The sequence below is a fragment of the Meles meles genome, chromosome 3 (genome assembly GCF_922984935.1).
Source record: "Meles meles chromosome 3, mMelMel3.1 paternal haplotype, whole genome shotgun sequence".
NCBI lineage: Eukaryota > Metazoa > Chordata > Mammalia > Carnivora > Mustelidae > Meles > Meles meles.
This window is the reverse complement of record NC_060068.1, coordinates 168,596,748-168,609,846: the sequence shown is the minus strand read 5'-3', so window position 1 is coordinate 168,609,846 and position 13,099 is coordinate 168,596,748. Positions and strand designations below refer to the sequence as shown.

General features: G+C 34.5%; 1 protein-coding gene across 6 annotated transcripts in view; it reads right to left on the bottom strand.

Annotated features, from left to right (window-relative positions):
* CDH18 (cadherin 18) overlaps positions 1-13,099 on the bottom strand; it is a 718,124-nt gene that overhangs the window by 269,128 nt on the left and 435,897 nt on the right. The gene's annotated exons all lie outside the window — the stretch shown is intronic.

Here is a 13,099-nt window from a genome sequence, read left to right as displayed (position 1 = left end):
CACGGCAATAAAAACATTCTGGAATTAGGGAGTTGTGATGGTTGTGCACCTTTAAGAATGTTTTAAAAGCCAATCAATTGTACATTTTAAAAGGATGTATATGTTGTAAATTACAGCTCAATAAAAATTAACAAGCTACATAAATATACTAAACACAGTGATTAAAAGGCAGGAATTGTTAGATTGGGAGTAAAATAATGTACCTTAAATGAAAATGCTTAAGAAGGCTAAAAGGATGAAAAATGATACAAGCCAACTATCAATATAAAAAAGCAAGTTTATGAATACCAAAGTATATTTCAATACAAAGTATATGACAAGAGATAAAGGAGAAAATTTCATGATTTATTAAGAGCATACAAAAACCCTAAATACACATAGACCTAATTGTAGAACACAAAAATTCATGAAGCGAAAATAAGAAGAACAGGGAAATACAAGGTAGTGGTAAATTTAACAACACACTCTCCATAACTGATATAATACACAAACTTATAAAAAGAGAAAGAAAGGCTTGTGCTATCCATCAATTTTACCAGGTTGCCTGTACAAAACACTAAGCCTGAAAACTGCATATAATACATTCTTGTCAAGTACAGAAGGAATGTTCACTGAGAGAGCATATATTTGATAACAGAAGTCTCAATAAATTTCCAAAGAATAAAAACTTAGCAGAGTATGATACTAAGCGAGGAAAATTCTGTAGCTCAGAACCTCTTATATAATGACATAGGGGTGCCTGGGTGGCTCAGTTGGCTAAGTGTCCGCCTTCAGCTCAGGTCATGATCTCAGGGTCCTGGGATTGTGACCCACATGGGGCTCCCCACTCAGCAGAGAGCCTGCTTCTCCTTCTGTCTCTGCCCTCACCCCTCTCCTTACCCCTCCTCCTGCCCACACTCACTCACTCTCAGTCTGTCAAATAAATAAACAAAATTTCTTATTTTGTCATATTTTTTCATAAGAAATTAACAAATAGAATGTAGAATTATATAAAATAAATAGCATACCATGAGCAAATGACATCTATCTCAGGTTCACTTTACATTAAAAAATTAAACAATGCAATTAACCACGTTAAGGCCATTAAGGAAAATAATTACATGGTTATCTCAAAAATTCATAAGAGGTATTTCAACAGAAACTAATGTGCATTTAGGAACACAAACACTCAGCACATTAGAAATAGAAGGAAACTCTCAAACTGATAAGCAGGATTTACAAAGAGCTAAAGTTAACATTATACTTTGCATTGAAAGATAAATATCCAAATATCTTTCCTGCTAACACCAAGAAAAAAAGAAGTATATCCATTTTGCTACTTACTTCAATGTTGTATTGAAAGTTCTAAACTACAATAAAACAAAACACACACACACACACACACACACACACACACACTTTGGAAAAGAAAAAGTAAGTCTGCTTGTATTCATATGTTTTGTTTAACTAGAAAATACTAAGGAAACTATGTATATAGACACACTCTCCCACACACATACATAATTCCTTTTCTGATGAATTTAGCAAACTCAGAGTATTCAAGGACAATATTTGAAAAATTAATGCATTTCTACATACTAGCAATAAAAAATTAAAAATAAAATTAAGACAAAAGCCTAAATGATTGGGAATAAATTTGGAGAAAGATGTGTAAAGATCTCTTTACTGAAAACTATAAACCACTGCTTGGAAAATGAAAAAAGCAAAACAGAAAAAGCTATATCACACTTGAAAATTGAAAGCGACCATAAAATTATCATCTTCCCCCAACTGATCCACAGAGTATATAGAATTCCAATCAACTTTAATCTAAATTAACAGGCTGATTCTAAAAAAATTATATGAAAATCACCAGTGACTTACAATAGTTTTAGAAAAAAGTGAATAATTTGCACATTTAACCCATTTGATTTCAGGTTTCACAAGAAAACTACACTGGTACGACTACAGGCATACAGATTAAAGGGGGAGAATAGAAAATCCAAAAATAGACCCCACACACAGATTAATGGAAGCTTGAATGAACAAAAGTTCTGATGTAATTTAATAATTTAATCAAGTGACACAATATAACAGGGATAATTCTTCAAAATTTCTAGGAAGATGTTGATGGAGCTCCAAAATTATAGTGGTGGGATGCCAGCTAAGAAAACCACTCATCAGTAAACGCATCCTAACTTTTATACACAAAGAGAAAAGAAAAGAAAAGAATAGAAAAGAAAAGAAAAGAAAAAAGATAACATAGACTTCAGGAAAAAGAAGGAAGAAGGAAGAAGAAGAAGGAAGAAGAAGAAGAAGAAGAAGAAGAAGAAGAAGAAGAAGAAGAAGGAGAAGGAGAAGGAGAAGGAGAAGGAGAAGGAGAAGAAGAAGAAGAAGAAGAAGAAGAAGAAGAAGAAGAAGAAGAAGAAGAAGAAGAAGAAGAAGGAGAAGAAGAAGAAAGAAGAAGAAGAAGAAGAAGAAGAAGAAGAAGAAGAAGAAGAAGAAGAAGAAGAAGAAGAAGAAGAAGAAGATGATGAAGAAGAAGAAGATGAAGAAGAAGAAGAAGGAGGAGGAGGAGGAGGAAGGGGAGGAGGAGGAGGAGGAGAAAGAAGACGAAGATGAAGACAAAGAAGAAGAAGAAGAAGAAAAAGAAGAGGAAGAAGAAGAAGAAGGAAGAAGAAGGAGGAGGAGGAGGAGGAGAATGTCGTCTAGCCACAGAGGCTGGACTCATGAAAATTATTCCTACACCTTGAGAACTAGTTAAGGAACATCTAGTATCTGCTTGACTGAATTTCAAAATCCCATGGAGCAGTGAATCCTTTGTGTCTCCAACTTCGTTTTTGAATATATAGGAGTTTGTTTTGTTGGTTTTAGTGCCTGTCCCATCATTGTGTGTGTGATGGGAAAATTACACATTTTTATAGTTTCACATAACTATAGACCAAAAATAATTATATTTAAGGTTACGAACTTAAGGACTTATATCCAAAGAGCCTCATCTACTCTTGGACTTGGATTAGATAATGAGATCCAGTATTTTGAGCTAACACTATAATGGAATGGTACTTGTAAAACCCTGGGTATGGATGAGTGTATTTTTTAGGATGAATATGAACCTCTGTGTTGTCAGAGGGCAGCCGAGAGTGGGTAGCCACTGGAATTACCTATAATAATTGCTGCCCCAATCATTTACACACATACATAATTTACACACTTATATAATTTCTTCTTAAGTGTGGGTGGAACATAGTAACTCCTAACTAGATATGTGATGGGTTGTCATTCTTAAAAAATAGATTATAGAAAGACACTGGCTTCCATAATCCTTTCCCATTCTTGTCATCTGTAACTCTGTTGTACTTTCTCTTTCCCTCTTGCTGCTCTGAGAGAGGCAAGCTGCTTGTATGGGAATCCCTATAAAGAAGCTCACAGGACAAGAAACTGATGTGTCCAGCCAGTAGCCAGCGTGAACCTGAAGTTTACTAACAGACATGTGAGTGAACTTGGGTGTGGATTCTCTGCATAATTTATCCCTGAGATAGTTCCAGTCACACTGGACAAACTGATCAGTCTTAGGAAAGATTCTGAATCAGACACACTCAGAGAGGCCATGGAATCCTGATTCACAGAAACGATGGGATAATACCTGTTGTTTTAAGTCACTGAATTTTTGAGCAATAGTGAATCCACTAATGATGCCTAAGGATGTGTATCAAAACAGAATGCTGAATGAAATCAGCTAAATAGAAAACGAGTACATATATTGATTCCGTTTGCAAAATACGTAGAATATAAACGTGTAGACATGCAAAGTATAAGCTGTAGTTAGAGAAATCAAATCAGTGGTTGTTGGAATCAAGGGTGTAAGTTAGTGACTGCAATATTTGCATTATCTTTATTGAGATGATTTATAAAGTTTCAAAGGTCATTAAGTATGCATTTTATATATCCTTACATGTCACATAAATGTACCTCTTTTATTGTTAATAATTATGAAAATTTATTAAGCACCAAGAGTATACTGCAGTGGTTGCTATATGAAACATAATTATCGATACAGCCTCCTTGTCATTGAGCTTACAATAAAAAATACAATGCAATAAGAATGTTGTAAGCCCATCTCAAATTTCCTTAATTTTGAAATGATTGCTTTAGTAAATGAGTGAGGTAAAATGACTTGTTCTTTCAGGTACAATGTTAACAAGGCTTTGAACATGATCTAAAGAATGTTTTACTTATACCCACACACTTCCCCCAATTATATTAGGATTAGTAAGAAAAAGAACATTTGTAAGTTTGGTAAGGACAATGAATTATATCACAGTGCTCTGCAGGAACTTAAACTTTATAAATTTTAAAATAAACTGTCTAGCTTCAAAAGTAAAGTTTTATGATTTTTCTATAGCTTGTTAGATAACAAAATAATCAAATTATTTTCCATTCTGTATTTTCATTGGATCTAATTAGATATCTTTAAAATGTTCCATCCAATCCCTTATAAAACTAGGGCACTTCAATCAATTCACTGTAATCTGAAGCAAACTTTGGCATAATAGAACACGACTGTCAGTCTTTCTCCTACAAAAAATTAAAAGCTACATTTATTTTTCACTTACTATACTCCTTCAAATGTCCAGCCCTATTACATTACTTTACTTAAAAAATGGATTTTGGTAATGCAAATAAATTAAAGAGAGATTGTCCTTGATTATCCCGGTGTGCCCAATGTAACAAGTGTTTTGTTAAGATACATAGGGAGAGTCAGATAAAAGATATTATTAGAGAAGCAGAGAGGTCAATGGAAGAGACAGACGTCTGGAGACGCTATGTTGCTTGGCTTACAGATTTTAGAATGGGTTACAATCTGAGGAAAAGAGGCAGCATCTTAAAATCTTGAAGAGAAACAGATTTTCCCCTAGAGTGTCCAAAATGAATGCAACCATGTCAATACCTTAATTTTAGAACTTATGACCTCCAGAACTGTAAGATAATCAATTTGTTATTTAGTCTACTAAGTTGATGATAATTTGTTACAGCAGCAGTAGGAAGAGGATAAGTTGTATATGTCATACTTCCTGTCAAAATATTAACATATTTTAAGTAACTTTTGAGGTAAACATTATTATTATCCTTATATTGTTTAAATTAACAATCTGAATCTTTTTGTTCATTTGTCCAAAGTTATAAAGCTATTAATTAAGAGATTTTAGGTTTTTTTTTTTAAGATTTTATTTATTTATTTGACAGAGAGAGATCACAAGTAGGCAGAGAAGCAGGCAGAGAGAGAGGAGGAAGCAGCCTCCCTGCTGAGCAGAGAGCCCGATGCGGGGCTTGATCCAGGACTCTGGGATCATGACCTGAGCCGAAGGCAGAGGCTTTAACCCACTGAACCACTCAGGCGCCCCGAGATTTTAGATTTGAATACTTTAACTTCAGAACCTGGAGGCTTACACTTTAAACAAATGACATTTCTGTATGCACACATACATAGTTATTGAAAAGACTAAATGAGCACTGGGTGTTTTATGTAAATGATGAATCACTAAATTCTACTCCTGAAGCCAATATTACACTATATGTTAACTAACTAGAATTTAAATAAAAATCTAAAAAAGACTAAGTGTATAAAACTGTAGGCATACTTTCATATCTTCTGCAATAATCATACATTTAAAACCAAACAAGATTAAACATTAATGATGTGCCTCCTTTTAAATAAATGTTAACAATTGGAGGCTAATGAATTATTATACAATATTTCCATATTTTTTCTTCTCATATTCATAATGTACCTTGTATAATTTATAGAGATCTCATCTATATGCACGATTGCAGGGGCATATAAATGATCCTTGGGTCGGCTTCCTATTTTAGAGGCTATACACACTGAACACTTACTAAACGTCAGCTAACTTAAACAACTATTAAGAACCAGGCTATATAAGAGTAACTATAAATTCAAGAGCAAAAAACGTGGCATTCATGCTTAAGTTCCAGAGACTAGAGAACAAGACCAAATCAGGAGTAGTCTGAGGGGGTAGAGTACAGCTTCAGTCCTTGAATGGCAGGTCAAACACTTTAAAGTTTTTGCTGAAAAAAAGAAAAACAATCTGTGAAAATGTGCTGACCTTGAAAGGAAGATACCTACAGAGAACACACGCCAAAGACAGTAGCACAATTTAATTCTAGGGAGATAGAGCAAGGTGGAATTTGAGTTAAAAGAAGCAAGGCTGTAGAAAACCTGGCAACTTAACAGTCTGTATTAAAACGAAAAGCATGTGTATTTCGGAGGGGGGAGTTTCAAGATGCAACATAGGGGCATATTACAGAGACAGTAAATAGGCATCATGTTACAAAATTAGAAATGGATTGATTTTATAACATAGGAAATAGGAAGAAGTAGAGTCAAGGTGGTAGTCTGTTTATTATCTTGGGAACTAAGGAGATAATTATGCCTTTTACAGTTTAAATATAATTTAGGAGATACTGAAGGGTAGGTGAGGGTTTTAATATAGAAGATGATATGACAGTTGGGGCTGACTGAGTTTTGAGCTATCTATAAACTCATAAATGGATCTCGATATTGACAGGTAAGTGGGACACCAAAAATAAAAGATATTTATAAATCTAAAGGCTTTTATAGATAGTAATTAAATTCAGAAAACAGGTAAGAGAAAGAAGAACACTTCTAAAAACTTGGAACCGCTGTTACTTATAGACAGAGCAGATAAACACATGCATACATTAAAAAATGACAGGAGAAAAACAAAACAAAAAAAAGAACTTTCTGGAGAGTTTTGTGAAACTCTTTCTCTTTTCAACAAGATCTAGGATATCACTTGGAGATATTGCTGGTCTTTGGGAATCTCTCCAAAACAATATGATTCGGGATGGTGGGAGGTGATGAGAAGCTGAAGTAGAAAAGTGCCTGGATTTCAGAGCTCAACAGCTATGGCTCAAAATTCTTGGAGCCTGGACAGGAATGTGTGGGCGTCAGGGTGGGCACCCTGAGCCAAGGTGGCAGATGCTGGGAAGCAGGGCAGGAGCAGCAGTGAATCAGAAAAGCCAGAAGCCAGAAGGGACAAGGAGTCAGACCGGAACAACAGGCTGTGAGTGTGAAGATGCTTGGAATGTTTACTCCCCTCCCACTCTGCCGAAATTAGAGGGAGAGAGTTGAGTTAAGGCAGTCAGGGGCAGGGGTGTGCCCCTATTACCCGCTGAAACAGACGCATATGCTCTATGGAAGAAAGTTTCACTAGGTGGGGCCCATAGGAATAGGATCTATGAAAACTAAGCATGTCTTCACAACAACATCAAAACATGAAATGCATGAAAAGGCAGACCAACATAAGTGGGAACTGAAGTTGAGAAACAACTGATTTTTAATGATCAAAACTGCAGATGTACAATCAGACCCCAGAAAAATTATACTGCACACAGAATGATTAGAAAAATACAGGATGCAAGTACAAAGATGCTCAAATAACAAGAAACCATCAGGAATGAACAGGCTTTTGAAAAATACCATCTGGAAGTTAAAAAAAAAATACAAGAATCAAACTTTTTGTAGATGAATTGAACAGTTGATTTGACACAGTGAAGAAAATCAGAGTATACTGGGAGGTAAGGGCATAATGAGTAGAATCAAAGAGAAGAAAAAGCAAGTTTCTTTTCTACCTTCCAGACATATCCCTGTTGCTGGCAAACACTACAGTTATTATGTATCAGACTTCAAGAAACGTATCACTTAGGGAGTGGAGGAGCGATCACTGGCTAGAGTAGGAACAGATAGATGCAGAACACCAGTAATGGCTTATTTGTTATTTATTGAAATGATCTACTCATAGGTACTCAAACCTGAAGAAAAAAGGGAAAAAGAAGGTTGGGAGAGAAAGAGGGAAGGATGAAGAGAAGGAGAAAGAAAACAGAGGGAAAGGGGAAAAATTCAAGCACGGACTAGCGATAATACTATGGTCATCTTAAAATGGAGGAAGAAGCATGGAGTAAAGAAGAGTTTCCTATACTGTTAGTGCACTAATTTAGAAAATTAGTAGACAACAGCTGGTTATGTTTACATAAATAAGCCCACAGACTTTTCTTATGTAGAAACCACATTAATATATGATTATATTAATACCATATTAAAATATGTCTTTAGAATGCGTGCTTTGGAGTATATCTCTGCAGTATTGAATAATGGAAATATCCTATCCTTTCAATTTCTTTCACTTAAAATGTATAAATAATAGCAATTAATAGTCAAGATAGTCTTGGGGTAAAGACCCATGATGCCAATAAATCACTTATTATAATGTTCAGTTAAAAAAGACCAGTGCTTCAAAAGTGGATATTATTAAAATATTATATAACAGAATACTTTGGCAGTCACATATTTTTACACAAATGTTGAAAAAGAAAATGCAAATATAATGCAAAAATAGGTTTACATGTGCCATTTGCGACGACGTGGATGGAACTAGAGGGTATCATGCTTAGTGAAATAAGTCAATCGGAGAAAGACAACTATCATATGATCTCCCTGATATGAGGATGTGGAGATGCAACATGGGGGGTTAGGGGGACAGGAGAAGAATAAATGAAACAAGATGGGATTGGGAGGGAGACAAACCATAAATGACTCTTAATCTCACAAAACAAACTGGGGGTTGCTGGGGGGAGGTGGGGTTGGGAGAGGGGGAGGGGGTTATGGACATTGGGGAGGGTATGTGCTATCATGAGTGCTGTGAAGTGTGTAAACCTGGCGATTCACAGACCTGTACCCCTGGGGATAAAAATACATTATATGCTTATTAAAAAAAAAAAAAATTGGAAGGGGAGGCGAACCATAAGAGACTATGGACTCTGAAAAACAACCTGAGGGTTTTGAAGGGGCGGGTGGGAGGTTGGGGGAACGAGGTGGTGGGTAATAGGGAGGGCACGTATTGCATGGAGCACTGGGTATTGTGCAAAAACAATGAATACTGTTACGCTGAAAAAATAAATAAATTTAAAAAAATAGGTTTACATGGATAAATGGGTTGCTATTGTTTTGTTTCTTTTTCTGCACAATGCATATTAAAAGTGATAGACATTCACAGGTAAAAAGCAATGCGATTTGGACAGGTTAGTCATTATACATTGAGCTCAGATGTACTGCTATGCCTATACAGATGGTGTCTAAATAATGACCTGAGACAACCGAAGAAGAGTCAAATGGGTTGGGGTGGGCCACTGTCTGCTTATCTAGCGCATCCAAAAACATACAGCATGAAGAACCGGGCATTGTGTTTCAAAGACATAATGGTCTAAGTTGTTGGCACTATGAGAAGTATTGAGAGGAAAGTTCCATTCCTCCTTGATCAAAGTAAAAACAGGTAGAGAATCACCCAGTAAATACAGCTCTAAGTTTTCATGTAGACTGACGTTCGTCTCTTCTGTATTTCTAAAGTAAAGTAAGTATTAGAGCTGAAGTTCTTTAAAACACTAGAGATCTTTTATAAAGGATGTTTAAAAAATAATTTAAATTTCTTTTTTTTTAAGATTTTATTTATTTATTTGACAGAGAGACACAAAGCGAGAGAGGGAACACAAGCAGAGGGAGTGGGAGAGGGAGAAGCAGGCTCTCCACTGAGCAGGGAGCCCAATGTGGGGCTTGATCCCAGGACCTGAGGATCATGACCCGAGCCAAAGGCAAATCCTTAATGACTGAGCCACCAAGGTGCCCCAAAATATTTAAAATTTCTAAAATTAATTAGAACTTTAGCCAGCTAATGATGAGAAAGAGAGGGTAAAATTCTCCAATACTAGGAATGAAAGAACATCATTTAAGTTTTACAAATAGTAAAAGAATGTAAGAGGATATATGAACAACTTTCTTCCAATAAATTCTGCAACTTATGAAATGAACAAATTCCTTGAAGATACAAATTACCAAATTTCACTCAAGAAGATATGTACTACAAATAGCCCTGATCTACTAAAACTTGAATTTGTAATTTGAACTTTCTAAAAAGATATATAACATATGAAAAGACCTTCAGGCTCAGATGACTTCACTGGTAAATTCAATCACACACACACCAAAAAAATGAATTAATAAAAATATTAACAATTCTACCCAAACTCTTCCAGGAAACTGAAAGGGTGAACTAAAATTTATTTTCCAACTCACTTCCACTATTATTCTGATACTAAAATAAGACAAAGATATTAACCATAGAAGTATAAGTAAATATCATTTGTGGGCACAAATTCTAAAGAATGTATCAGAGAATCAAAGTGAGCAATGTCTTAAAAAACTAATACATCATGACCAAGTTGAGAATAGCTCAAGAATGCAATGCAGATTTAACATTTGAAAATCAAATGTAATTCAGTGTAACAAGCTAAGAAAAAATATAAATATTTCAATAGACACACATAAGCATTTGCCAAAATCTAACATCCATTTTTGATAAAAACAGTAAAATAGAAACGGAAGGAAGCATATTCAACCTGACAAAGGGAATCTATGAAAAATTTCATCTACCTTGTGATTATGAAAGATGAACGTTTTCCTCCTAAGGTCAGGAACATAACAAAGGTATATGCGATCACCACCTGTATTTAACATTTTATGTAAAATTTTAGACAAGGAAATAAAACAGAAAATACAAATATGATGTCTCTGTATTAGAAAATGATATGTAAACCTGTGTGAATTCACAGATGATCGTATTATCTATGTTAAAAAAAAAACACCGAATCAACAAACATGCTATTAGAAATTATAAGTCAATTTAGTCAGATGGAAGACTATGAGCTCAAGATACAAAAATCATTTTTGTCCCTGTAAACAAATAACCAATAAACAAAAATTAAAATCAAAATATATTTTTAAAAATAGTATCAGAGTATTATGTAATTAGGAACAAGTGTTGAAAAAACATGAGATTAGTACATAGCTAAGAGAAATTAGACATGCCCCCCCAAAAAGAAAATCTTATTATAGAGAAAAAAACCTGAGTAATGGGTCAGAACACTCAATCAATTATGTTAAATCAATTATGTTAACCCATCGGCTTCACATAATTCCATTCAAAATCCCAGTAGGGCTTTTTCTGTATATCAGTAACCTGGTCCTAAGTTTCAATGATAATGCAAAGAACCAAGAATGGCCAAAATAATATTGAAAAAGAGAAAAAAACGAACAAACAAATGTTGAGGATTAAGACTAACTTCAAGACTAGTTTTAGAGTTATAGTAATCAAAATAATGTGGTATTGCATAAAGATAGACAAATACCCTAATGAAAATAGTGTGCCCTTAAATAGATCCACACATATAGTAACTGATTTTCAACAAATGTACAAAGGAAATGCAGGGACGAAATGATAATCTTTCTAGAAAATGAAGCAATGGTTATCAACATACATGTGTAATTAAATAAACTTCCCTCCATAACTCACAAATATAAACAAAATAACTCAAATGGACCATAATAAGTAACAGCAAAACCAATTGTGAAACTTTACAAAACGAATTTTAAAACTTTACAAAAAAAAAAATGCAAAAACATTTGTGATCTTGGGTTAAGCAACAATTGTTTGATATAACGCATATGTTCCTTGCTTATACATTCAATATATTGATAAGTTAGACTTCATCAACATTTTTGAGAAATATGTTGTTTGGGTAATACTGTTAAAAGAATGAAAAGACAAGTCACATACTGGGTGAACTTCTACACAAATTATATGTGTGTATTCATGAAGGAGTTTTTTCCAGAATATATAAGAAACTAAATCAATAATAAGAAATTAATCCAATACAATAAATAAAATATTTGACCAAACAATTTACCAGAGAAGATAAAATACAAGCACAACGGAAAAAAGCTCAGGATTATTAGTCATTAGGGAAATTCAATTAAAACCACCACAAGATACCACTAAAAAACTTTTACAGTGATTACAAAGAATGAGCACATCAAATATTGGCGAGGGTCTGAAGGAATAGTGGGATTCACACATGTTGCCATTGGGAATGTAAAATGGTACAGTTTGCCCATTTCTCAAAATGATAAACATGGGGGCGCCTGGGTGGCTCAGTGGATTTAGCTGCTGCCTTCGGCTCAGGTCATGATCTCAGGGTCCTGGGATCGAGCCCCGCATCGGGCGCTCTGCTCAGCAGGGAGCCTGCTTCCTCCTCTCTCTCTGCCTGCCTCTCTGCCTACTTGTGATCTCTCACTCTGTCAAATGAATAAATAAAATCTTAAAAAAAAAAAAAGAAAATGATAAACATGAAGCTACCATAGATCCAAGGCTGACCCCTCAGGTATTTTTCAAGAGAAAAGAAAGCATGTGTCCATATAAACACATATCGATAAAAGTTAATAACTTTATTTTAATTCAACACGTCAAACAGATCAAGTCTCTCTCCATTAGCAGGTGGATAGATAAACACATTGTGGTATATATATTCTGTGGAATAGCATTCAGCAAAAGACACAAAATGCATTTATATGTGCTACAACCTTAATAAATCTCAAAATAATTATTCTGTTAAGCTAGATAAGACAGAGTACTTACTGCGTGATGTCATTTATAACAAACACTAGGAAATGTACTTTATTTATTCGTAATGGTGGCCAAATAAATGGTTACCTAGGGATGGAAATAGAGAGGCAGATGAGGATTCCCAGGGGTATGAGGAAACTTTTGGGGTGGTGGATATCTTGCTCTCCTTGATTGTGTATATGTATGACAAATCTTATAAAATCTCACGCTTTAAATGAGTTGATTATATGTCAATTATACCTTGATAAAAAAACAAAAGCAACAACAAAAGTGAATATGAAACTCTTCATATTCAAGAATCTGCATAATTTAAACCTTGATAAACATTTATTCATCCATCCATTTAATCATCCATTATTGCTCATTTTTTTATTTAATCATAGATTTAATAATTTACTGATTTTTACTTTTTATTCATTTATTAAGTCATTCAAAAATATCATTGTGTGGCTATGGCCATCTATGTTCTGAGCATATGGCATAGAGCATAGAGACAAAGTCTAGGTTCACATAAGACATTCATATTTAAGGATAGATAGTACATAACTAGCAGGTATATTTGA